Here is a 25,749-nt window from a genome sequence, read left to right on the forward strand (position 1 = left end):
TAAAAATCATGAAGCTGTCAATGGCCATCCTAAGCTGAACGTGCCTGCTCTCGTCAGATCGAAGACTGCTACCCAGCTTAGGGCCTGGTAAGTACTGGCATGGGACACTGGCTGGGAATCTCGGCTGCCGTTGACATTTTGCTCTGTTGCCGCCTTCCGTTCCGATTCCGAAAAGGATTTATTGATGCCTAAATGCACAGTATTAAGGGCGAGAAGCTGTCAACGGCCATCCTAAGCTGAACGTGCCTGCTCTCGTCAGATTGCAGACTGCTACCCAGCTTAGGGCTCAGTAAGTACCGGCATGGGAGACTGGCTGGGAATCCCGGGTGCAGTTGACATTTTGCTCTGTTGCCGCCTTCCGCTCCGATTCCGAAAAAGGATTTATTGATGCTTAACCCCTTAAGGACCGGAGGTTTTTCCGTTTTTGCATTTTCGTTTTTTGCTCCTGGCCTTTAAAAAATCATAACTCTTTCAAATTTACACCTAAAAATCCATATGATGGCTTATTTTTTGCGCCACCAATTCTACTTTGTAATGACGTCTGTCATTTTGCTCAAAAATCTATGGTGAAGCGGGAAAAAAAATCATTGTGCGACAAAATTGAAAAAAAAACGCTGTTTTGTAACTTTTGGGGGCTTCCGTTTCTACGTAGTACATTTTTCGGTAAAAATGACACCTGATATGTATTCTGTAGGTCCATACGATTAAAATGATACCCTACTTATATAGGTTTGATTTTGTCGGACTTCTGGAAAAAATCATAACTACATGCAGGAAAATTAATACGTTTAAAATTGTCATCTTCTGACCCCTATAACTTTTTTATTTTTCCGTGTATGGGGCGGTATGAGCCCTCATTTTTTGCGCCGTGATCTGAAGTTTTTAACGGTACCATTTTTGTATTGATAGGACTTATTGATCACTTTTTATTCATTTTTAAATGATATAAAAAGTGACCAAAAATGCACTATTTTGGACTTTGGAATTTTTTTGCGCGCACGCCATTGACCGAGCGGTTTAATTAATGATATATTTTTATAATTCGGACATTTCCGCACGCGGTGATACCACATATGTTTATTTTTATTTTTATTTACACTGTGTTTTTTTTATTATTGGAAAAGGGGGGTGATTCAAACTTTTAATAGGGGAGGAGTTAAATGATCTTTATTCACTTTTTTTTTTCACTTTTTTTTTGCAGTGTTATAGGTCCCATAGGGACCTATAACACTGCACACACTGATCTTCATCATTGATCACTGGTTTCTCATAGGAAACCAGTGATCGACGAATCTGCCGGATGACTGGTCATGCCTGGATCTCAGGCACTGAGCAGTCATTCGGCGATCGGACAGCGAGGAGGCAGGTAGGGGCCCTCCCGCTGTCCTGTCAGCTGTTCGGGATGCCGCGATTAGCCGCGGCTATCCCGAACAGCCCGACTGAGCTAGCCGGGAACTTTCACTTTCACTTTTAGCCGCGCGGCTCAGCTTTGAGCGCGCGGCTAAAGGGTTAATAGCGCGCGGCGCCGCGATCGGCGCTGCGCGCTATTAGAGGCGGGTCCCGGCTTCACTATGACGCCGGGCCCGCCATGATATGACGCGGGGTTACTGTGTAACCCCGCGTGATATCAGAAGAGCAGGACCAAGGACGTACCGGTACGTCCTTGGTCCTTAAGGGGTTAAATGCGCAGTATAAAAATCATGAAGCTGTCAATGGCCATCCTAAGCTGAACGCGCCTGCTCTCGTCACATCGCAGACTGCTACCCAGCTTAGGGCCCGGTAAGTACTGGCATGGGAGACTGGCTGGGAATCCCGGTTGCCGTTGACATTTTGCTCTTATGCCGCCTTCAGTTCCGATTCCGAAAAGGATTTATTGATGCTTAAATGCACAGTATACAAAGTGTGAAGCTGTAAACGGCCATCCAAAGCTGAACGCGCCTGCTCTCGTCAGATCGCAGACTGCTACCCAGCTTAGGGCCTGGTAAGTACCAGCATGGGAGACTGGCTGGGAATCCCGGGTGCAGTTGACATTTTGCTCTGTAGCCGCCTTCCGCTCCGATTCGGAAAAGGATTTATTGATGCTTAAATGCACAGTATAAAGGGCGTGAAGCTGTCAACGGCCATCCTAAGCTGAACGCGCCTGCTCTCGTCAGATCGCAGACTGCTACCCAGCTTAGGGCCCGGTAAGTACTAGCATGGGAGACTGGCTGGGAATCCCAGGTGTTGTTGACATTTTGCTCTGTAGCCGCCTTCCGCTCCGATTCCGAAAAGGATTTATTGATGCTTAAATCCACAGTATACAGGGTGTGAAGCCGTCTACGGCTATCCTAAGCTGAATGTGCCTGTTCTTGTCAGATCGCAGACTGCTGCCCGGCAAGTACGGGCATGGGAGACTGGCTGGCAATCCAAGGTGCTATTGACATTTTGCTCTGTTGCCGCCTTCCTCTCCGATTCCGAAAAGGATTTATTGATGATTAAATGCACAGTATAAAAAGCATGAAGCTGTCAATGGCCATCCTAAGCTGAACGCGCCTGCTCTCGTCAGATCGCAGACTGCTACCCAGCTTAGGGCCCGGTAAGTACCAGCATGGGAGACTGGCTGGGAATCCCGGGTGCCGTTGACATTTTGCTCTATTGCTGCTTTCCGCTCCGATTCCGAAAAGGATTTATTGATGCTTAAATCCACAGTATACAGGGTGTGAAGATGTCTACGGCCATCCTAAGCTGAATGCGCCTGTTCTCGTCAGATCGCAGACTGGTACAGATCTTAGGGCCCGGTAAGTACCGGCATGGGACACTGGCTGGGAATCCCGGCTGCCGTTGACATTTTGCTCTGTTGCCGCCTTCCGTTCCGATTCCGAAAAGGATTTATTGATGCTTAAATGCACAGTATACAAAATGTGAAGCTGTCAACGGCCATCCTAAGCTGAACGCGCCTGCTCTCGGCAGATCGCAGACTGCTACCAAGCTTAGGGCCTGGTAAGAACCAGCATGGGAGACTGGCTGGGAATCCCGGGTGCAGTTGACATTTTAATCTGTTGCCGCCTTCCGCTCCGATTCGGAAAAGGATTTATTGATGCTAAAATGCACAGTATAAAGGGCATGAAGCTGTTAACGGCCATCCTAAGCTGAACGCGCCTGCTCTCGTCAGATCGCAGACTGCTACCCAGGTTAGGGCCCGGTAAGTACCAGCATGGGAGACTGGTTGGGAATCTCAGGTGTTGTTGACATTTTGCTCTGTAGCTCTGTAGACATTTTGCTCCGATTCCGAAAAGGATTTATTGATGCTTAAATCCACAATATACAGGGTGTGAAACCGTCTACGGCTATCCTAAGCTGAATGCGCCTGTTCTTGTCAGATTGCAGACTGCTGCCCGGCAAATACGGGCATGGGAGACTGGCTGGCAATCCAAGGTGCTATTGACATTTTGATCTGTTGCAGCCTTCCTCTCCGATTAAAAAAAATATTTATTGATGCTTAAATCCACAGTATACAAGGCATGAAGATGTCAACGGCCATCCTAAGCTGAACGCGCCTGCTCTCGTCAGATCGCAGACTGCTACCCAGCTTAGGGCCCGGTAAGTACTGGCATGGGAGACTGGCTGGGAATCCCGGCTGCCGTTGACATTTTGCTCTGTTGCCGCCTTCCGTTCCGATTCCGAAAAGGATTTATTGATGCCTAAATGCACAGTATAAAGGGCGAGAAGCTGTCAACGGCCATCCTAAGCTGAACGCGCCTGCTCTCGTCAGATCGCAGACTGCTTCCCAGCTTAGGGCCCGTTAAGTACCAGCATGGGAGACTGGCTGGGAATCCCGGGTGCAGTTGACATTTTGCTCTGTTTCTGCTCCGATTCCGAAAATTATTTATTGATGCTTAAATCCACAGTATACAAAGTGTGAAGCTGTCAACGGCCTTCCTAAGCTGAACGCGCCTGCTCTCGTCAGATCGCAGACTGCTACCCAGCTTAGGGCCCGGTAAGTACCAGCATGGGAGACTGGCTGGGAATCCCAGGTGTTGTTGACATTTTGCTCTGTAGCCGCCTTCCGCTCCGATTTGGAAAAGGATTTATTGATGCTTAAATCCACAGTATACAGGGTGTGAAGCCGTCTACGGCTATCCTAAGCTGAATGTGCCTGTTCTTGTCAGATCGCAGACTTTTACCCAGCTTAGGGCCCGGTAAGTACCAGCATGGGAGACTGGCTGGGAATCTCAGGTGTTGTTGACATTTTGCTCTGTAGCTCTGTAGACATTTTGCTCCGATTCCGAAAAGGATTTATTGATGCTTAAATCCACAATATACAGGGTGTGAAGCCGTCTACGGCTATCCTAAGCTGAATGTGCCTGTTCTTGTCAGATCGCAGACTGCTGCCCGGCAAGTACGGGCATGGGAGACTGGCTGGCAATCCAAGGTGCAATTGACATTTTGCTCTGTTGCCGCCTTCCTCTCTGATTCCGAAAAGGATTTATTGATGCTTAAATGCACAGTATAAAAAGCATGAAGCTGTCAATGGCTGTCCTAAGCTGAACGTGCCTGCTCTCGTCAGATCGCAGACTGCTACCCAGCTTAGGGCCCGGTAAGTACTGGCATGGGAGACTGGCTGGGAATCCCGGGTGCGGTTGACATTTTGCTCTATTGCTGCCTTCCGCTCCGATTCCGAAAATAATTTATTGATGCTTAAATCCACAGTATACAAGGTGTGAAGCTGTCGACGGCCATCCTAAGCTTAACGCGCCTGCTCTTGTCAGATCGCAGACTGGTACAGATCTTAGGGCCCGGTAAGTACCGACATGGGACACTGGCTGGAAATCCCGGCTGCCGATGACATTTTGCTCTGTTGCCGCCTTCCGTTTCCGATTCCGAAAAGGATTTATTGATGCTTAAATGCACAGTATAAAGGGCGAGAAGCTGTCAACGGCCATCCTAAGCTGAACGTGCCTGCACTCGTCAGATCGCAGACTGCTATCCAGCTTAGGGCCTGGTAAGTACCAGCAGGGGAGACTGGCTGGGAATCCCGGGTGTCGTTGACATTTTGCTCTGTTGCCGCCTTCCGTTCCGATTCCGAAAAGGATTTATTGATGCTTAAATGCACAGTATAAAAATCATGAAGCTGTCAATGGCCATCCTAAGCTGAACGCGCCTGCTCTCGTCAGATCGCAGACTGCTACCCAGCTTAGGGCCTGGTAAGTACTGGCATGGGACACTGGCTGGGAATCTCGGCTGCCGTTGACATTTTGCTCTGTTGCCGCCTTCCGTTCCGATTCCGAAAAGGATTTATTGATGCCTAAATGCACAGTATAATGGGCGAGAAGCTGTCAACGGCCATCCTAAGCTGAACGCGCCTGCTCTCGTCAGATTGTAGACTGCTACCCAGCTTAGGGCCCAGTAAGTACCGGCATGGGAGACTGGCTGGGAATCCCGGGTGCAGTTGACATTTTGCTCTGTTGCCGCCTTCCGCTCCGATTCCGAAAAAGGATTTATTGATGCTTAAATGCGCAGTATAAAAATCACGAAGCTGTCAATGGCCATCCTAAGCTGAACACGCCTGCTCTTGTCACATCGCAGACTGCTAAGCAGCTTAGGGCCCGGTAAGTACTGGCATGGGAGACTGGCTGGGAATCCCGGTTGACATTTTGCTCTTATGCCGCCTTCAGTTCCGATTCCGAAAAGGATTTATTGATGCTTAAATGCACAGTATACAAAGTGTGAAGCTGTCAACGGCCATCCTAAGCTGAACGCGCCTGCTCTCGTCAGATCGCAGACTGCTACCCAGCTTAGGGCCTGGTAAGTACCAGCATGGGAGACTGGCTGGGAATCCCGGGTGCAGTTGACATTTTAATCTGTTGCTGCCTTCCGCTCCGATTCGGAAAAGGATTTATTGATGCTTAAATGCACAGTATAAAGGGCGTGAAGCTGTCAACGGCCATCCTAAGCTGAACGCGCCTGCTCTCGTCAAATCGCAGACTGCTACCCAGCTTATGGCCCGGTAAGTACCAGCATGGGAGACTGGCTGGGAATCCCAGGTGTTGTTGACATTTTGCTCTGTAGCCGCCTTCTGCTCCGATTCCGAAAAGGATTTATTGATGCCTAAATGCACAGTATAAAGGGCGAGAAGCTGTCAACGGCCATCCTAAGCTGAACGCGCCTGCTCTCGTCAGATTGCAGACTGCTACCCAGCTTAGGGCTCAGTAAGTACCGGCATGGGAGACTGGCTGGGAATCCCGGGTGCAGTTGACATTTTGCTCTGTTGCCGCCTTCCGCTCCGATTCCGAAAAAGGATTTATTGATGCTTAAATGCGCAGTATGAAAATCATGAAGCTGTCAATGGCCATCCTAAGCTGGACGCGCCTGCTCTCGTCACATCGCAGACTGCTACCCAGCTTAGGGCCCGGTAAGTACTGGCATGGGAGACTGGCTGGGAATCCCGGTTGCCGTTGACATTTTGCTATTATGCCGCCTTCAGTTCCGATTCCGAAAAGGATTTATTGATGCTTAAATGCACAGTATACAAAGTGTGAAGCTGTCAACGGCCATCCTAAGCTGAACGCGCCTGCTCTCGTCAGATCGCAGACTGCTACCCAGCTTAGGGCCTGGTAAGTACCAGCATGGGAGACTGGCTGGAAATCCCGGGTGCAGTTGCCATTTTAATCTGTTGCTGCCTTCCGCTCCGATTCGGAAAAGGATTTATTGATGCTTAAATGCACAGTATAAAGGGCGTGAAGCTGTCAACGGCCATCCTAAGCTGAACGCGCCTGCTCTCGTCAGATTGCAGACTGCTACCCAGCTTAGGGCCCGGTAAGTACCAGCATGGGAGACTGGCTGGGAATCCCAGGTTTTGTTGACATTTTGCTCTGTAGCCGCCTTCCTCTCTGATTCCGAAAAGGATTTATTGATGCTTAAATGCACATTATAAAAAGCGTGAAGCTGTCAATGGCCATCCTAAGCTGAACGCGCCTGCTCTCGTCAGATCGCAGACTGCTACCCAGCTTAGGGCCCGGTAAGTACCAGCATGGGAGACTGGCTGGGAATCCCGGGTGCCGTTGACATTTTGCTCTATTGCTGCTTTCCGCTCCGATTCCGAAAAGAATTTATTGATGCTTAAATCCACAGTATACAAGGTGTGAAGCTGTCGACGGCCATCCTAAGCTTAACGCGCCTGCTCTTGTCAGATCGCAGACTGGTACAGATCTTAGGGCCCGGTAAGTACCGGCATGGGACACTGGCTGGGAATCCCGGCTGCCGTTGACATTTTGCTCTGTTGCCGCCTTCCGTTTCCAATTCCGAAAAGGATTTATTGATGCTTAAATGCACAGTATAAAGGGCAAGAAGCTGTCAACGGCCATCCTAAGCTGAACGTGCCTGCTCTCGTCAGATCGCAGACTGCTACCCAGCTTAGGGCTCGGAAAGTACCAGCATGGGAGACTGGCTGGGAATCCCAGGTGTCGTTGACATTTTGCTCTGTTGCCGCCTTACGCTCCGATTCCGAAAAGGATTTATTGATGCTTAAATCCACAGTATACAGGGTGTGAAGATGTCTACGGCCATCCTAAGCTGAATGCGCCTGTTCTCGTCAGATCGCAGACTGCTACCTACCTTCGGGCCTGTTAAGTACCAGCATGGGAGACTGGCTGGGAATCCCGGGTGAAGTTGACATTTTGCTCTGTTTCTGCTACGAGTCCGAAAATTATTTATTGATACTTAAATCCACAGTATACAAAGTGTGAAGCTGTCAACGGCCATCCTAAGCTGAACGCGCCTGCTCTCGTCAGATCGCAGACTTCTACCCAGCTTAGGGCCTGGTAAGTACCAGCATGGGAGACTGGCTGGGAATCCCAGGTGTCGTTGACATTTTGCTCTGTTGCCGCCTTACGCTCCGATTCCGAAAAGGATTTATTGATGCTTAAATCCACAGTATACAGGGTGTGAAGATGTCTACGGCCATCCTAAGCTGAATGCGCCTGTTCTCGTCAGATCGCAGACTGCTACCCAGCTTAGGGCCCGGTAAGTACCAGCATGGGAGACTGGCTGGGAATCCCGGCTGCCGTTGACATTTTGCTCTGTTGCCGCCTTCCGTTCCGATTCCGCAAAGGATTTATTGATGCTTAAATGCACAGTATAAAGGGCGACAAGCTGTCAACGGCCATCCTAAGCTGAACGCGCCTGCTCTCGTCAGATCGCAGACTGCTACCCAGCTTAGGGCCCGGTAAGTACCAGCATGGGAGACTGGCTGGGAATCCCAGCTGCCGTTGACATTTTGCTCTGTTGCCGCCTTCCGTTTCTATTTCGAAAAGGATTTATTGATGCTTAAATGCACAGTATACAAATTGTGAAGCTGTCAACGGCCATCCTAAGCTGAACGCGCCTGCTCTCGTCAGATCGCAGACTGCTACCCAGCTTAGGGCCCGGTAAGTACCAGCATGGGAGACTGGCTGGGAATCCCGGGTGCAGTTGACATTTTGCTCTGTTGCCGCCTTCCGCTCCGATTCGGAAAATTATTTATTGATGTTTAAATGCACAGTATAAAGGGCGTGAAGCTGTCAACGACCATCCTAAGCTGAACGTGCCTGCTCTCGTCAGATTACAGACTGCTACCCAGCTTAGGCCCGGTAAGTACCAGCATGGGAGACTGGCTGGGAATCCCAGGTGTTGTTGACATTTTGCTCTGTAGCCGCCTTCCGCTCCGATTCCGAAAAGGATTTATTGATGCTTAAATCCACAGTATACAGGGTGTGAAGCCGTCTACGGCTATCCTAAGCTGAATGTGCCTGTTCTTGTCAGATCGCAGACTGCTGCCCGGCAAGTACGGGCATGGGAGACTGGCTGGCAATCCAAGGTGCTATTGACATTTTGCTCTGTTGCCGCCTTCCTCTCCGATTCCGAAAAGGATTTATTGATGCTTAAATGCACAGTATAAAAAGCATGAAGCTGTCAATGGCCATCCTAAGCTGAACGCGCCTGCACTCGTCCGATCGCAGACTGCTACCCAGCTTAGGGCCCGGTAAGTACTGGCATGGGAGTCTGGCTGGGAATCCTGGGTGCTGTTGACGTTTTGCTCTATTGCTGCCTTCCGCTCTGATTCCGAAAAGAATTTATTGATGCTTAAATCCACAGTATACAAGGTGTGAAGCTGTCGACGGCCATCCTAAGCTTAACTCGCCTGCTCTCGTCAGATCGCAGACTGGTACAGATTTTAGGGCCCGGTAAGTACCGGCATGAGACACTGGCTGGGAATCCCGGCTGCCGTTGACATTTTGCTCTGTTGCCGCCTTCCCTTCCGATTCCGAAAAGGATTTATTGATGCTTAAATGCACAGTATAAAGGGCGAGAAGCTGTCAACGACCATCCTAAGCTGAACGCGCCTGCTCTTGTCAGATCGCAGACTGCTACCCAGCTTAGGGCCTGGTAAGTACTGGCATGGGAGACTGGCTGGGAATCCCAGGTGCCGTTGACATTTTGCTCTATTGCTGCCCTCCGCTTCGATTCCGAAAAGAATTTATTGATGCTTAAATCCACAGTATACAAGGTGTGAAGCTGTCGACGGCCATCCTAAGCTTAACGCGCCTGCTCTCGTCAGATCGCAGACTGGTACAGATCTTAGGGCCCGGTAAGTACCGGCATGGGACACTGGCTGGGAAACCCGGCTGCCGTTGACATTTTGCTCTGTTGCCTCCTTACGCTCCGATTCCGAAAAGGATTTATTGATGCTTAAATCCACAGTATACAGGGTGTGAAGATGTCTACGGCCATCCTAAGCTGAATGCGCCTGTTCTCGTCAGATCGCAGACTGGTACAGATCTTAGGGCCCGGTAAGTACCGGCATGGGACACTGGCTGGGAATCCCGGCTGCCGTTGACATTTTGCTCTGTTGCCGCCTTCCGTTCCGTTCCGATTCCGAAAAGGATTTATTGATGCTTAAATGCACAGTATAAAGGGCGAGAAGCTGTCAACAGCCATCCTTAGCTGTATGCGCCTCCTCTCGTCCGATCGCAGACTGCTACCCAGCTTAGGGCCCGGTAAGTACCAGCATGGGAGACTGGCTGGGAATCCCGGCTGCTGTTGACATTTTGCTCTGTTGCCGCCTTCCGTTCCGATTCCGAAAAGGATTTATTGATGCTTAAATGCACAGTATACAAAATGTGAAGCTGTCAACGGCCATCCTAAGCTGAACGCGCCTGCTCTCGGCAGATCGCAGACTGCTACCAAGCTTAGGGCCTGGTAAGAACCAGCATGGGAGACTGGCTGGGAATCCCGGGTGCAGTTGACATTTTAATCTGTTGCCGCCTTCCGCTCCGATTCGGAAAAGGATTTATTGATGCTAAAATGCACAGTATAAAGGGCATGAAGCTGTTAACGGCCATCCTAAGCTGAACGCGCCTGCTCTCGTCAGATCGCAGACTGCTACCGAGGTTAGGGCCCGGTAAGTACCAGCATGGGAGACTGGCTGGGAATCTCAGGTGTTGTTGACATTTTGCTCTGTAGCTCTGTAGACATTTTGCTCCGATTCCGAAAAGGATTTATTGATGCTTAAATCCACAATATACAGGGTGTGAAACCGTCTACGGCTATCCTAAGCTGAATGCGCCTGTTCTTGTCAGATCGCAGACTGCTGCCCGGCAAATACGGGCATGGGAGACTGGCTGGCAATCCAAGGTGCTATTGACATTTTGATCTGTTGCAGCCTTCCTCTCCGATTAAAAAAAATATTTATTGATGCTTAAATCCACAGTATACAAGGCATAAAGATGTCAACGGCCATCCTAAGCTGAACGCGCCTGCTCTCGTCAGATCGCAGACTGCTACCCAGCTTAGGGCCCGGTAAGTACTGGCATGGGAGACTGGCTGGGAATCCCGGCTGCCGTTGACATTTTGCTCTGTTGCCGCCTTCCGTTCCGATTCCGAAAAGGATTTATTGATGCCTAAATGCACAGTATAAAGGGCGAGAAGCTGTCAACGGCCATCCTAAGCTGAACGCGCCTGCTCTCGTCAGATCGCAGACTGCTTCCCAGCTTAGGGCCTGGTAGGTACCAGCATTGGAAACTGGCTGGGAATCCCGGGTGCAGTTGACACTTTAATCTGTTGCCGCCTTCCGCTCCGATTCGGAAAAGGATTTATTGATGCTTAAATGCACAGTATAAAGGGCGTGAAGCTGTCAACGGCCATCCTAAGCTGAACGCGCCTGCCCTCGTCAGATCGCAGACTGCTACCCAGCTTAGGGCCCGTTAAGTACCAGCATGGGAGACTGGCTGGGAATCCCGGGTGCAGTTGACATTTTGCTCTGTTTCTGCTCCGATTCCGAAAATTATTTATTGATGCTTAAATCCACAGTATACAAAGTGTGAAGCTGTCAACGGCCTTCCTAAGCTGAACGCGCCTGCTCTCGTCAGATCGCAGACTGCTACCCAGCTTAGGGCCCGGTAAGTACCAGCATGGGAGACTGGCTGGGAATCCCAGGTGTTGTTGACATTTTGCTCTGTAGCCGCCTTCCGCTCCGATTTGGAAAAGGATTTATTGATGCTTAAATCCACAGTATACAGGGTGTGAAGCCGTCTACGGCTATCCTAAGCTGAATGTGCCTGTTCTTGTCAGATCGCAGACTTTTACCCAGCTTAGGGCCCGGTAAGTACCAGCATGGGAGACTGGCTGGGAATCTCAGGTGTTGTTGACATTTTGCTCTGTAGCTCTGTAGACATTTTGCTCCGATTCCGAAAAGGATTTATTGATGCTTAAATCCACAATATACAGGGTGTGAAGCCGTCTACGGCTATCCTAAGCTGAATGTGCCTGTTCTTGTCAGATCGCAGACTGCTGCCCGGCAAGTACGGGCATGGGAGACTGGCTGGCAATCCAAGGTGCTATTGACATTTTGCTCTGTTGCCGCCTTCCTCTCTGATTCCGAAAAGGATTTATTGATGCTTAAATGCACAGTATAAAAAGCATGAAGCTGTCAATGGCTGTCCTAAGCTGAACGTGCCTGCTCTCGTCAGATCGCAGACTGCTACCCAGCTTAGGGCCCGGTAAGTACTGGCATGGGAGACTGGCTGGGAATCCCGGGTGCGGTTGACATTTTGCTCTATTGCTGCCTTCCGCTCCGATTCCGAAAATAATTTATTGATGCTTAAATCCACAGTATACAAGGTGTGAAGCTATCGACGGCCATCCTAAGCTTAACGCGCCTGCTCTTGTCAGATCGCAGACTGGTACAGATCTTAGGGCCCGGTAAGTACCGACATGGGACACTGGCTGGAAATCCCGGCTGCCGATGACATTTTGCTCTGTTGCCGCCTTCCGTTTCCGATTCCGAAAAGGATTTATTGATGCTTAAATGCACAGTATAAAGGGCGAGAAGCTGTCAACGGCCATCCTAAGCTGAACGTGCCTGCACTCGTCAGATCGCAGACTGCTATCCAGCTTAGGGCCTGGTAAGTACCAGCAGGGGAGACTGGCTGGGAATCCCGGGTGTCGTTGACATTTTGCTCTGTTGCCGCCTTCCGTTCCGATTCCGAAAAGGATTTATTGATGCTTAAATGCACAGTATAAAAATCATGAAGCTGTCAATGGCCATCCTAAGCTGAACGCGCCTGCTCTCGTCAGATCGCAGACTGCTACCCAGCTTAGGGCCTGGTAAGTACTGGCATGGGACACTGGCTGGGAATCTCGGCTGCCGTTGACATTTTGCTCTGTTGCCGCCTTCCGTTCCGATTCCGAAAAGGATTTATTGATGCCTAAATGCACAGTATAATGGGCGAGAAGCTGTCAACGGCCATCCTAAGCTGAACGCGCCTGCTCTCGTCAGATTGTAGACTGCTACCCAGCTTAGGGCCCAGTAAGTACCGGCATGGGAGACTGGCTGGGAATCCCGGGTGCAGTTGACATTTTGCTCTGTTGCCGCCTTCCGCTCCGATTCCGAAAAAGGATTTATTGATGCTTAAATGCGCAGTATAAAAATCACGAAGCTGTCAATGGCCATCCTAAGCTGAACACGCCTCCTCTTGTCACATCGCAGACTGCTAAGCAGCTTAGGGCCCGGTAAGTACTGGCATGGGAGACTGGCTGGGAATCCCGGTTGACATTTTGCTCTTATGCCGCCTTCAGTTCCGATTCCGAAAAGGATTTATTGATGCTTAAATGCACAGTATACAAAGTGTGAAGCTGTCAACGGCCATCCTAAGCTGAACGCGCCTGCTCTCGTCAGATCGCAGACTGCTACCCAGCTTAGGGCCTGGTAAGTACCAGCATGGGAGACTGGCTGGGAATCCCGGGTGCAGTTGACATTTTAATCTGTTGCTGCCTTCCGCTCCGATTCGGAAAAGGATTTATTGATGCTTAAATGCACAGTATAAAGGGCGTGAAGCTGTCAACGGCCATCCTAAGCTGAACGCGCCTGCTCTCGTCAAATCGCAGACTGCTACCCAGCTTAGGGCCCGGTAAGTACCAGCATGGGAGACTGGCTGGGAATCCCAGGTGTTGTTGACATTTTGCTCTGTAGCCGCCTTCCGCTCCGATTCCGAAAAGGATTTATTGATGCCTAAATGCACAGTATAAAGGGCGAGAAGCTGTCAACGGCCATCCTAAGCTGAACGCGCCTGCTCTCGTCAGATTGCAGACTGCTACCCAGCTTAGGGCTCAGTAAGTACCGGCATGGGAGACTGGCTGGGAATCCCGGGTGCAGTTGACATTTTGCTCTGTTGCCGCCTTCCGCTCCGATTCCGAAAAAGGATTTATTGATGCTTAAATGCGCAGTATGAAAATCATGAAGCTGTCAATGGCCATCCTAAGCTGGACGCGCCTGCTCTCGTCACATCGCAGACTGCTACCCAGCTTAGGGCCCGGTAAGTACTGGCATGGGAGACTGGCTGGGAATCCCGGTTGCCGTTGACATTTTGCTCTTATGCCGCCTTCAGTTCCGATTCCGAAAAGGATTTATTGATGCTTAAATGCACAGTATACAAAGTGTGAAGCTGTCAACGGCCATCCTAAGCTGAACGCGCCTGCTCTCGTCAGATCGCAGACTGCTACCCAGCTTAGGGCTTGGTAAGTACCAGCATGGGAGACTGGCTGGAAATCCCGGGTGCAGTTGCCATTTTAATCTGTTGCTGCCTTCCGCTCCGATTCGGAAAAGGATTTATTGATGCTTAAATGCACAGTATAAAGGGCGTGAAGCTGTCAATGGCCATCCTAAGCTGAACGCGCCTGCTCTCGTCAGATTGCAGACTGCTACCCAGCTTAGGGCCCGGTAAGTACCAGCATGGGAGACTGGCTGGGAATCCCAGGTGTTGTTGACATTTTGCTCTGTAGCCGCCTTCCTCTCCGATTCCGAAAAGGATTTATTGATGCTTAAATGCACATTATAAAAAGCGTGAAGCTGTCAATGGCCATCCTAAGCTGAACGCGCCTGCTCTCGTCAGATCGCAGACTGCTACCCAGCTTAGGGCCCGGTAAGTACCAGCATGGGAGACTGGCTGGGAATCCCGGGTGCCGTTGACATTTTGCTCTATTGCTGCTTTCCGCTCCGATTCCGAAAAGAATTTATTGATGCTTAAATCCACAGTATACAAGGTGTGAAGCTGTCGACGGCCATCCTAAGCTTAACGCGCCTGCTCTTGTCAGATCGCAGACTGGTACAGATCTTAGGGCCCGGTAAGTACCGGCATGGGACACTGGCTGGGAATCCCGGCTGCCGTTGACATTTTGCTCTGTTGCCGCCTTCCGTTTCCAATTCCGAAAAGGATTTATTGATGCTTAAATGCACAGTATAAAGGGCAAGAAGCTGTCAACGGCCATCCTAAGCTGAACGTGCCTGCTCTCGTCAGATCGCAGCCTGCTACCCAGCTTAGGGCTCGGAAAGTACCAGCATGGGAGACTGGCTGGGAATCCCAGGTGTCGTTGACATTTTGCTCTGTTGCCGCCTTACGCTCCGATTCCGAAAAGGATTTATTGATGCTTAAATCCACAGTATACAGGGTGTGAAGATGTCTACGGCCATCCTAAGCTGAATGCGCCTGTTCTCGTCAGATCGCAGACTGCTACCTAGCTTCGGGCCTGGTAAGTACCAGCATGGGAGACTGGCTGGGAATCCCGGGTGGAGTTGACATTTTGCTCTGTTTCTGCTACGAGTCCGAAAATTATTTATTGATACTTAAATCCACAGTATACAAAGTGTGAAGCTGTCAACGGCCATCCTAAGCTGAACGCGCCTGCTCTCGTCAGATCGCAGACTTCTACCCAGCTTAGGGTCTGGTAAGTACCAGCATGGGAGACTGGCTGGGAATCCCGGGTGCAGTTGACATTTTAATCTGTTGCCGCCTTCCGCTCCGATTCGGAAAAGGATTTATTGATGCTTAAATCCACAATACACAGGGTGTGAAGCTGTCAACGGCCATCCTAAGCTTGAAAGTGCCTGCTCTCCTCAGATCGCAGACCACTGCCCGGCAGTTACCGGCATGGGAAACTGGCTGGCAATCCAAGGTGCCGTTGACATTTTGCTTTGTTGCCGCCTTCCTCTCCGATTAATAAAAATATTTATTGATGCTTAAATGCACCTGGGAATCCCGGGTGCAGTTGACATTATGCTCTGTTGCCGCCTTCCGTTCCGATTCCGAAAAGGATTTATTGATGCTTAAATGCAAAGTATAAAAAGCATGAAGCTGTCAATGGCCATCCTAAGCTGAACGCGCCTGCTCTCGTCAGATCGCAGACTGCTACCCAGCCTAGGGCCCATTAAGTACCAGCATGGGAGACTGGCTGGGAATCCCGGGTGCAGTTGACATTTTGCTCTGTTGCCGCCTTCCGTTCCGATTCCGAAAAAGGATTTATTGATGCTTAAATGCGCAGTATAAAAATCATGAATCTGTCAATGGCCATCCTAAGCTGAATGCACCTGCTCTCGTCACATCGCAGACTGCTACCCAGCTTAGGGCCCGGTAAGTACTGGCATGGGAGACTGGCTGGGAATCCCGGTTGCCGTTGACATTTTGCTCTTATGCCGCCTTCAGTTCCGATTCCGAAAAGGATTTATTGATGCTTAAATGCACAGTATACAAAGTGTGAAGCTGTCAACGGCCATCCGAAGCTGAACGCGCCTGCTCTCGTCAGATCGCAGACTGCTACCCAGCTTAGGGCCTGGTAAGTACCAGCATGGGAGACTGGCTGGGAATCCCGGGTGCAGTTGACATTTTAATCTGTTGCTGCCTTCCGCTCCGATTCGGAAAAGGATTTATTGATGCTTAAATGCACAGTATAAAGGGCGTGAAGCTGTCAACGGCCATCCTAAGCTGAACGCGCCTGCTCTCGTCAGATCGCAGACTGCTACCCAGCTTAGGGCCCGGTAAGTACTAGCATGGGAGACTGGCTGGGAATTCCAGGTGTTGTTGACATTTTGCTCTGTAGCCGCCTTCCGCTCTGATTCCGAAAAGGATTTATTGATGCTTAAATCCACAGTATACAGGGTGTGAAGCCGTCTACGGCTATCCTAAGCTGAATGTGCCTGTTCTTGTCAGATCGCAGACTGCTGCCCGGCAAGTACGGGCATGGGAGACTGGCTGGCAATCCAAGGTGCTATTGACGTTTTGCTCTGTTGCCGCCTTCCTCTCCGATTCCGAAAACGATTTATTGATGCTTAAATGCACAGTATAAAAAGCATGAAGCTGTCAATGGCCATCCTAAGCTGAACGCGCCTGCTCTCGTCAGATCGCAGACTGCTACCCAGCTTAGGGCCCGGTAAGTACCAGCATGGGAGACTTGCTGGGAATCCCGGGTGCTGTTGACATTTTGCTCTATTGCTGCTTTCCGCTCCGATTCCGAAAAGGATTTATTGATGCTTAAATCCACAGTATACAGGGTGTGAAGATGTCTACGGCCATCCTAAGCTGAATGCGCCTGTTCTCGTCAGATCGCAGACTGGTACAGATGTTAGGGCCCGGTAAGTACCGGCATGGGACACTGGCTGGGAATCCCGGCTGCCGTTGACATTTTGCTCTGTTGCCGCCTTCCGTTCCGATTACGAAAAGGATTTATTGATGCTTAAATACACAGTATAAAGGGCAAGAAGCTGTCAACGGCCATCCTAAGCTGAACGCGCCTGCTCTCGTCAGATCGCAGACTGCTACCCAGCTTAGGGCCCGGTAAGTACCAGCATGGGAGACTGGCTGGGAATCCCGGCTGCCGTTGACATTTTGCTCTGTTGCCGCCTTCCGTTTCGATTCCGAAAAGGATTTATTGATGCTTAAATGCACAGTATACAAAATGTGAAGCTGTCAACGGCCATCCTAAGCTGAACGCGCCTGCTCTCATCAGATCGCAGACTGCTACCCAGCTTAGGGCCTGGTAAGTACCAGCATGGGAGACTGGCTGGGAATCCCGGGTGCAGTTGACATTTTAATCTGTTGCCGCCTTCCGTTCCGATTCTGAAAAGGATTTATTGATGCTTAAATGCACAGTATACAGGGTGTGAAGATGTCTACGGCCATCCTAAGCTAAATGCGCCTGTTCTCGTCAGATCGCAGACTGGTACAGATCTTAGGGCCCGGTAAGTACCGGCATGGGACACTGGCTGGGAATCCCGGCTGCCGTTGACATTTTGCTCTGTTGCCTCCTTCCCTTCCGATTCCGAAAAGGATTTATTGATGCTTAAATGCACAGTATAAAGGGCGAGAAGCTGTCAACGGCCATCCTAAGCTGAACGCGCCTGCTCTCGTCAGATCGCAGACTGCTACCCAGCTTAGGGCCCGGTAAGTACCAGCTTGGGAGACTGGCTGGGAATCCCGGGTGCAGTTGACATTTTGCTCTGTTGCCGCCTTCCGCTCCGATTCGGAATATTATTTATTGATGCTTAAATGCACAGTATAAAGGGCGCGAAGCTGTCAACGGCCATCCTAAGCTGAACGCGCCTGCTCTCGTCAGATCGCAGACCGCTACCCAGCTTAGGCCCGGTAAGTACCAGCATGGGAGACTGGCTGGGAATCCCAGGTGTTGTTGACATTTTGCTCTGTAGCCGCCTTCCGCTCCGATTCCGAAAAGGATTTATTGATGCTTAAATCCACAGTATACAGGGTGTGAAGCCGTCTACGGCTATCCTAAGCTGAATGTGCCTGTTCTTGTCAGATCGCAGACTGCTGCCCGGCAAGTACGGGCATGAGAGACTGGCTGGCAATCCAAGGTGCTATTGACATTTTGCTCTGTTGCCGCCTTCCTCTCCGATTCCGAAAAGGATTTATTGATGCTTAAATGCACAGTATAAAAAAGCATTAAGCTGTCAATGGCCATCCTAAGCTGAACGCGCCTGCACTTGTCCGATCGCAGACTGCTACACAGCTTAGGGCCCGGTAAGTATTGGCATGGGAGACTGGCTGGGAATCCCGGTTGCCGTTGACATTTTGCTCTTATGCCGCCTTCAGTTCCGATTCCGAAAAGGATTTATTGATGCTTAAATGCACAGTATACAAAGTGTGAAGCTGTCAACGGCCATCCGAAGCTGAACGCGCCTGCTCTCGTCAGATCGCAGACTGCTACCCAGCTTAGGGCCTGGTAAGTACCAGCATGGGAGACTGGCTGGGAATCCCGGGTGCAGTTGACATTTTAATCTGTTGCTGCCTTCAGCTCCGATTCGGAAAAGGATTTATTGATGCTTAAATGCACAGTATAAAGGGCGTGAAGCTGTCAACGGCCATCCTAAGCTGAACGCGCCTGCTCTCGTCAGATCGCAGACTGCTACCCAGCTTAGGGCCCGGTAAGTACTAGCATGGGAGACTGGCTGGGAATCCCAGGTGTTGTTGACATTTTGCTCTGTAGCCGCCTTCCGCTCTGATTCCGAAAAGGATTTATTGATGCTTATATCCACAGTATACAGGGTGTGAAGCCGTCTACGGCTATCCTAAGCTGAATGTGCCTGTTCTTGTCAGATCGCAGACTGCTGCCCGGCAAGTACGGGCATGGGAGACTGGCTGGCAATCCAAGGTGCTATTGACGTTTTGCTCTGTTGCCGCCTTCCTCTCCGATTCCGAAAAGGATTTATTGATGCTTAAATGCACAGTATAAAAAGCATGAAGCTGTCAATGGCCATCCTAAGCTGAATGCGCCTGCTCTCGTCAGATCGCAGACTGCTACCCAGCTTAGGGCCCGGTAAGTACCAGAATGGGAGACTGGCTGGGAATCCCAGGTGTCGTTGACATTTTGTTCTGTTGCCGCCTTCCGCTCCGATTCCGAAAAGGATTTATTGATGCTTAAATCCACAGTATACAGGGTGTGAAGATGTCTACGGCCTTCCTAAGCTGAATGCGCCTGTTCTCGTCAGATCGCAGACTGCTTCCCAGCTTCGGGCCTGGTAAGTACCAGCATAGGAGACTGGCTGGGAATCCCGGGTGCAGTTGACATTTTGCTCTGTTTCTGCTCCGATTCCGAAAATTATTTATTGATGCTTAAATCCACAGTATACAAAGTGTGAAGCTGTCAACGGCCATCCTAAGCTTAACGCGCCTGCTCTCGTCAGATCGCAGACTGGTACAGATCTCAGGGCCCGGTAGGTACCGGCATGGGACACTGGCTGGGAATCCCGGGTGCAGTTGACATTTTGCTCTGTTGCCGCCTTCCGCTCCGATTCGGAAAATTATTTATTGATGCTTAAATGCACAGTATAAAGGGCATGAAGCTGTCAACAGCCATCCTAAGCTGAACGCGCCTGCTATCGTCAGATCGCAGACTGCTACCCAGCTTAGTCCCGGTAAGTACCAGCATGGGAGACTGGCTGGGAATCCCAGGTGTTGTTGACATTTTGCTCTGTAGCCGCCTTCCGCTGCGATTCCGAAAAGGATTTATTGGTGCTTAAATCCACAGTATACAGGGTGTGAAGCCGTCTACGGCTATCCTAAGCTGAATGTGCCTGTTCTTGTCAGATCGCAGACTGCTGCCCGGCAAGTACGGGCATGGGAGACTGGCTGGCAATCCAAGGTGCTATTGACATTTTGCTCTGTTGCCGCCTTCCTCTCCGATTCCGAAAAGGATTTATTGATGCTTAAATGCACAGTATAAAAAGCATGAAGCTGTCAATGGCCATCCTAAGCAGAACGCGCCTGCACTCGTCCGATCGCAGACTGCTACCCAGCTTAGGGCCCGGTAAGTACTGGCATGGGAGACTGGCTGGGAATCCTGGGTGCTGTTGAAATTTTGCTCTATTGCTGCCTTCCGCTCCGATTCCGAAAATAATTTATTGATGCTTAAATCCACAGTATACAAGGTGTGAAGCTGTCCACGGCCATCCTAAGCTTAACTCGCCTGCTCTCGTCAGATCGCAGACTGGTACAGATTTTAGGGCCCGGTAAGTACCGGCATGAGACACTGGCTGGGAATCCCGGCTGCCGTTGACATTTTGCTCTGTTGCCGCCTTCCGTTCCGATTCCGAAAAGGATTTATTGATGCTTAAATGCACAGTATAAAGGGCGAGATGCTGTCAACGGCCATCCTAAGCTGAACGCGCCTGGTCTCGTCAGATCGCAGACTGCTACCCAACTTAGGGCCCGGTAAGTACTGGCATGGGAGACTGGCTGGGAATCCCAGGTGCCGTTGACATTTTGCTCTATTGCTGCCCTCTGCTTCGATTCCGAAAAGAATATATTGATGCTTAAATCCACAGTATACAAGGTGTGAAGCTGTCGACGGCCATCCTAAGCTTAACGCGCCTGCTCTCGTCAGATCGCAGACTGGTACAGATCTTAGGGCCCGGTAAGTACTGGCATGGGACACTGGCTGGGAATCCCGGCTGCCGTTGACACTTTGCTCTGTTGCCGCCTTACGCTCCGATTCCGAAAAGGATTTATTGATGCTTAAATCCACAGTATACAGGGTGTGAAGATGTCTACGGCCATCCTAAGCTGAATGCGCCTGTTCTCGTCAGATCGCAGACTGCTTCCCAGCTTCGGGCCTGGTAAGTACCAGCATGGGAGACTGGCTGGGAATCCCGGGTGCAGTTGACATTTTGCTCTGTTTCTGCTCCGATTCCGAAAATTATTTATTGATGCTTAAATCCACAGTATACAAAGTGTGAAGCTGTCAACGGCCATCCTAAGCTGAACGCGCCTGCTCTCGTCAGATCGCAGACTGCTACCCAGCTTAGGGCCCGTTAAGTACCAGCATGGGAGACTGGCTGGGAATCCCAGGTGGTGTTCACTTTTTGCTCTGTAGCCGCCTTCCGCTGCGATTCCGAAAATGATTTATTGATGCTTAAATCCACAGTATACAGGGTGTGAAGCCGTCTACGGCTATCCTAAGCTGAATGTGCCTGTTCTTGTCAGATCGCAGACTGCTGCCTGGCAAGTACGGGCATGGGAGACTGGCTGGCAATCCAAGGTGCTATTGACATTTTGCTCTGTTGCCGCCTTCCTCTCCGATTCCGAAAAGGATTTATTGATGCTTAAATGCACAGTATAAAAAGCATGAAGCTGTCAATGGCCATCGTAAGCTGAACGCGCCTGCTCTCGTCAGATCGCAGACTTCTACCCAGCTTAGGGCCCGGTAAGTACTGGCAGGGGAGACTGGCTGGGAATCCCAGGTGCCGTTGACATTTTGCTCTATTGCTGCCTTCCGCTCCGATTCCGAAAATAATTTATTGATGCTTAAATCCACAGTATACAAGGTGTGAAGCTGTCGACGGCCATCCTAAGCTTAACGCGCCAGCTCTCGTCAGATCGCAGACTGGTACAGATCTTAGGGCCCGGTAAGTACCGGCATGGGACACTGGCTGGGAATCCCGGCTGCCGTTGACATTTTGCTCTGTTGCCGCCTTACGCTCCGATTCCGAAAAGGATTTATTGATGCTTAAATCCACAGTATACAGGGTGTGAAGATGTCTACGGCCATCCTAAGCTGAATGCGCCTGTTCTCGTCAGATCGCAGACTGGTACAGATCTTAGGGCCCGGTAAGTACCGGCATGGGACACTGGCTGGGAATCCCGGCTGCCGTTGACATTTTGCTCTGTTGCCGCCTTCCGTTCCGTTCCGATTCCGAAAAGGATTTATTGATGCTTAAATGCACAGTATAAAGGGCGAGAAGCTGTCAACAGCCATCCTTAGCTGTATGCGCCTCCTCTCGTCCGATCGCAGACTGCTACCCAGCTTAGGGCCCGGTAAGTACCAGCATGGGAGACTGGCTGGGAATCCCGGCTGCCGTTGACATTTTGCTCTGTTGCCGCCTTCCGTTCCGATTCCGAAAAGGATTTATTGATGCTTAAATGCACAGTATACAAAATGTGAAGCTGTCAACGGCCATCCTAAGCTGAACGCGCCTGCTCTCGGCAGATCGCAGACTGCTACACAGCTTAGGGCCTGGTAAGAACCAGCATGGGAGACTGGCTGGGAATCCCGGGTGCAGTTGACATTTTAATCTGTTGCCGCCTTCCGCTCCGATTCGGAAAAGGATTTATTGATGCTAAAATGCACAGTATAAAGGGCATGAAGCTGTTAACGGCCATCCTAAGCTGAACGCGCCTGCTCTCGTCAGATCGCAGACTGCTACCCATGTTAGGGCCCGGTAAGTACCAGCATGGGAGACTGGCTGGGAATCTCAGGTGTTGTTGACATTTTGCTCTGTAGCTCTGTAGACATTTTGCTCCGATTCCGAAAAGGATTTATTGATGCTTAAATCCACAATATACAGGGTGTGAAACCGTCTACGGCTATCCTAAGCTGAATGCGCCTGTTCTTGTCAGATCGCAGACTGCTGCCCGGCAAATACGGGCATGGGAGACTGGCTGGCAATCCAAGGTGCTATTGACATTTTGATCTGTTGCAGCCTTCCTCTCCGATTAAAAAAAATATTTATTGATGCTTAAATCCACAGTATACAAGGCATGAAGATGTCAACGGCCATCCTAAGCTGAACGCGCCTGCTCTCGACAGATCGCAGACTGCTACCCAGCTTAGGGCCCGGTAAGTACTGGCATGGGAGACTGGCTGGGAATCCCGGCTGCCGTTGACATTTTGCTCTGTTGCCGCCTTCCGTTCCGATTCCGAAAAGGATTTATTGATGCCTAAATGCACAGTATAAAGGGCGAGAAGCTGTCAACGGCCATCCTAAGCTGAACGCGCCTGCTCTCGTCAGATCGCAGACTGCTACCCAGCTTAGGGCCCGGTAAGTACCAGCATGGGAGACTGGCTGGGAATCCTGGGTGCCGTTGACATTTTGCTCTATTGCTGCTTTCCGCTCCGATTCCGAAAAGAATTTATTGATGCTTAAATCCACAGTATACAAGGTGTGAAGCTGTCGACGGCCATCCTAAGCTTAACGCGCCTGCTCTTGTCAGATCGCAGACTGGTACAGATCTTAGGGCCCGGTAAGTACCAGCATGGGACACTGGCTCGGAATCCCGGCTGCCGTTGACATTTTGCTCTGTTGCCGCCTTCCGTTTCCGATTCCGAAAAGGATTTATTGATGCTTAAATGCACAGTATAAAGGGCAAGAAGCTGTCAACGGCCATCCTAAGCTGTACGTGCCTGCTCTCGTCAGATCGCAGACTGCTACCCAGCTTAGGGCTCGGAAAGTACCAGCATGGGAGACTGGCTGGGAATCCCAGGTGTCGTTGACATTTTGCTCTGTTGCCGCCTTACGCTCCGATTCCGAAAAGGATTTATTGATGCTTAAATCCACAGTATACAGGGTGTGAAGATGTCTACGGCCATCCTAAGCTGAATGCGCCTGTTCTCGTCAGATCGCAGACTGCTACCCAGCTTCGGGCCTGGTAAGTACCAGCATGGGAGACTGGCTGGGAATCCCGGGTGGAGTTGACATTTTGCTCTGTTTCTGCTACGAGTCCGAAAATTATTTATTGATGCTTAAATCCACAGTATACAAAGTGTGAAGCTGTCAACGGCCATCCTAAGCTGAACGCGCCTGCTCTCGTCAGATCGCAGACTTCTACCCAGCTTAGGGCCTGGTAAGTACCAGCATGGAAGACTGGCTGGGAATCCCGGGTGCAGTTGACATTTTAATCTGTTGCCGCCTTCCGCTCCGATTCGGAAAAGGATTTATTGATGCTTAAATCCACAATACACAGGGTGTGAAGCTGTCAACGGCCATCCTAAGCCTGAACGTGCCTGCTCTCCTCAGATCACAGACTGCTGCCCGGCAGTTACCGGCATGGGAGACTGGCTGGCAATACAAGGTGCCATTGACATTTTGCTCTGTTGCCGCCTTCCTCTCCGATTAATAAAAATATTTATTGATGCTTAAATCCACAATATACAAGGCGTGAAGATGTCAACGGCCATCCTAAGCTGAACGCGCCTGCTCTCGTCAGATTGCAGACCGCTACCCAGCTTAGGGCCCAGTAAGTACCGGCATGGGAGACTGGCTGGGAATCCGGGTGCAGTTGACATTTTGCTCTGTTGCCGCCTTCCGTTCCGATTCCGAAAAGGATTTATTGATGCTTAAATGCACAGTATAAAAAGCATGAAGCTGTCAATGGCCATCCTAAGCTGAACGCGCCTGCTCTCGTCAGATTGCAGACTGCTACCCAGCTTAGGGCCCGGTAAGTACTGGCATGGGAGACTGGCTGGGAATACCGGTTGCCATTGACATTTTGCTCTATTGCTGCCTTCCGCTCCGATTCCGAAAAGAATTTATTGATGCTTAAATCCACAGTATACAAGGTGTGAAGCTGTCAACGGCCATCCTAAGCTTAACGCGCCTGCTCTCGTCAGATCGCAGACTGGTACAGATCTTAGGGCCCGGAAAGTACCGGCATGGGACACTGGCTGGGAATCCCGGCTGCCGTTGACATTTTGCTCTGTTGCCGCCTTCCGTTCCGATTCCGAAAAGGATTTATTGATGCTTAAATGCACAGTATACAAAGTTTGAACCTGTCTATGGCCATCCTAAGCTGAACGCGCCTGCTCTCGTCAGATCGCAGACTGCTACCCAGCTTAGGGCCCGGTAGGTACCAGCATGGGAGACTGGCTGGGAATCCCAGGTGTTGTTGACATTTTGCTCTGTAGCCGCCTTCCGCTCCGATTCCGAAAAGGATTTATTGATGCTTAAATCCACAGTATACAGGGTGTGAAGCCGTCTACGGCTATCCTAAGCTGAATGTGCCTGTTCTTGTCAGATCGCAGACTGCTGCCCGGCAAGTACGGGCATGGGAGACTGGCAGGCAATCCAAGGTGCTATTGACATTTTGCTCTGTTGCTGCCTTCCTCTCCGATTCCGAAAAGGATTTATTGATGCTTAAATGCACAGTATAAAAACCATGAAGCTGTCAAAGGCTGTCCTAAGCTGAACGCGCCTGCTCTCGTCAGATCGCAGACTGTTACCCAGCTTAGAGCCTGGTAAGTACTGGCATGGGAGACTGGCTGGGAAACCCGAGTGCCGTTGACATTTTGCTCTATTGCTGCCTTCTGCTCCGATTCCGAAAAGAATTTATTGATGCTTAAATCCACAGTATACAAGGTGTGAAGCTGTCGACGGCCATCCTAAGCTTAACGCGCCTGCTCTCGTCAGATCGCAGACTGGTACAGATCTTAGGTCCCGGTAAGTACCGGCATGGGACACTGGCTGGGAATCCCGGCTGCCGTTGACATTTTGCTCTGTTGCCGCCTTACGCTCCGATTCCGAAAAGGATTTATTGATGCTTAAATCCACAGTATACAGGGTGTGAAGATGTCTACGGCCATCCTAAGCTGAATGCGCCTGTTCTCGTCAGATCGCAGACTGCTTCCCAGCTTCGGGCCTGGTAAGTACCAGCATGGGAGACTGGCTGGGAATCCCGG

The 25,749-nt window shown here is 50.5% G+C and overlaps 19 pseudogenes; all 19 read left to right on the top strand.

The window, feature by feature from the left end:
• Positions 1-2,112: 2,112 nt before the first annotated feature.
• Positions 2,113-2,232, top strand: LOC130315205 (5S ribosomal RNA; annotated as a pseudogene).
• A 272-nt stretch (positions 2,233-2,504) lies between these two features.
• On the top strand, positions 2,505-2,624 carry LOC130317232 (5S ribosomal RNA; annotated as a pseudogene).
• An 884-nt stretch (positions 2,625-3,508) lies between these two features.
• LOC130329339 (5S ribosomal RNA) lies at positions 3,509-3,628 on the top strand (annotated as a pseudogene).
• A 277-nt stretch (positions 3,629-3,905) lies between these two features.
• LOC130352494 (5S ribosomal RNA) lies at positions 3,906-4,025 on the top strand (annotated as a pseudogene).
• A 1,688-nt stretch (positions 4,026-5,713) lies between these two features.
• Positions 5,714-5,833, top strand: LOC130350658 (5S ribosomal RNA; annotated as a pseudogene).
• A 1,093-nt stretch (positions 5,834-6,926) lies between these two features.
• Positions 6,927-7,046, top strand: LOC130317243 (5S ribosomal RNA; annotated as a pseudogene).
• A 682-nt stretch (positions 7,047-7,728) lies between these two features.
• On the top strand, positions 7,729-7,848 carry LOC130352701 (5S ribosomal RNA; annotated as a pseudogene).
• A 486-nt stretch (positions 7,849-8,334) lies between these two features.
• On the top strand, positions 8,335-8,454 carry LOC130352628 (5S ribosomal RNA; annotated as a pseudogene).
• A 2,290-nt stretch (positions 8,455-10,744) lies between these two features.
• Positions 10,745-10,864, top strand: LOC130329350 (5S ribosomal RNA; annotated as a pseudogene).
• Positions 10,865-11,343: 479 nt separating this feature from the next.
• LOC130352495 (5S ribosomal RNA) lies at positions 11,344-11,463 on the top strand (annotated as a pseudogene).
• A 1,688-nt stretch (positions 11,464-13,151) lies between these two features.
• On the top strand, positions 13,152-13,271 carry LOC130350669 (5S ribosomal RNA; annotated as a pseudogene).
• Positions 13,272-14,364: 1,093 nt separating this feature from the next.
• On the top strand, positions 14,365-14,484 carry LOC130317265 (5S ribosomal RNA; annotated as a pseudogene).
• Positions 14,485-16,253: 1,769 nt separating this feature from the next.
• LOC130353053 (5S ribosomal RNA) lies at positions 16,254-16,373 on the top strand (annotated as a pseudogene).
• Positions 16,374-16,645: 272 nt separating this feature from the next.
• LOC130317511 (5S ribosomal RNA) lies at positions 16,646-16,765 on the top strand (annotated as a pseudogene).
• A 284-nt stretch (positions 16,766-17,049) lies between these two features.
• Positions 17,050-17,169, top strand: LOC130333718 (5S ribosomal RNA; annotated as a pseudogene).
• An 82-nt stretch (positions 17,170-17,251) lies between these two features.
• On the top strand, positions 17,252-17,371 carry LOC130328105 (5S ribosomal RNA; annotated as a pseudogene).
• A 1,282-nt stretch (positions 17,372-18,653) lies between these two features.
• LOC130315216 (5S ribosomal RNA) lies at positions 18,654-18,773 on the top strand (annotated as a pseudogene).
• Positions 18,774-19,045: 272 nt separating this feature from the next.
• On the top strand, positions 19,046-19,165 carry LOC130316288 (5S ribosomal RNA; annotated as a pseudogene).
• Positions 19,166-23,045: 3,880 nt separating this feature from the next.
• On the top strand, positions 23,046-23,165 carry LOC130322921 (5S ribosomal RNA; annotated as a pseudogene).
• The last annotated feature ends 2,584 nt before the right edge of the window (positions 23,166-25,749 follow it).

The sequence above is a fragment of the Hyla sarda genome, chromosome 1 (assembly GCF_029499605.1).
Source record: "Hyla sarda isolate aHylSar1 chromosome 1, aHylSar1.hap1, whole genome shotgun sequence".
Taxonomy (NCBI): Eukaryota; Metazoa; Chordata; class Amphibia; order Anura; family Hylidae; genus Hyla; species Hyla sarda.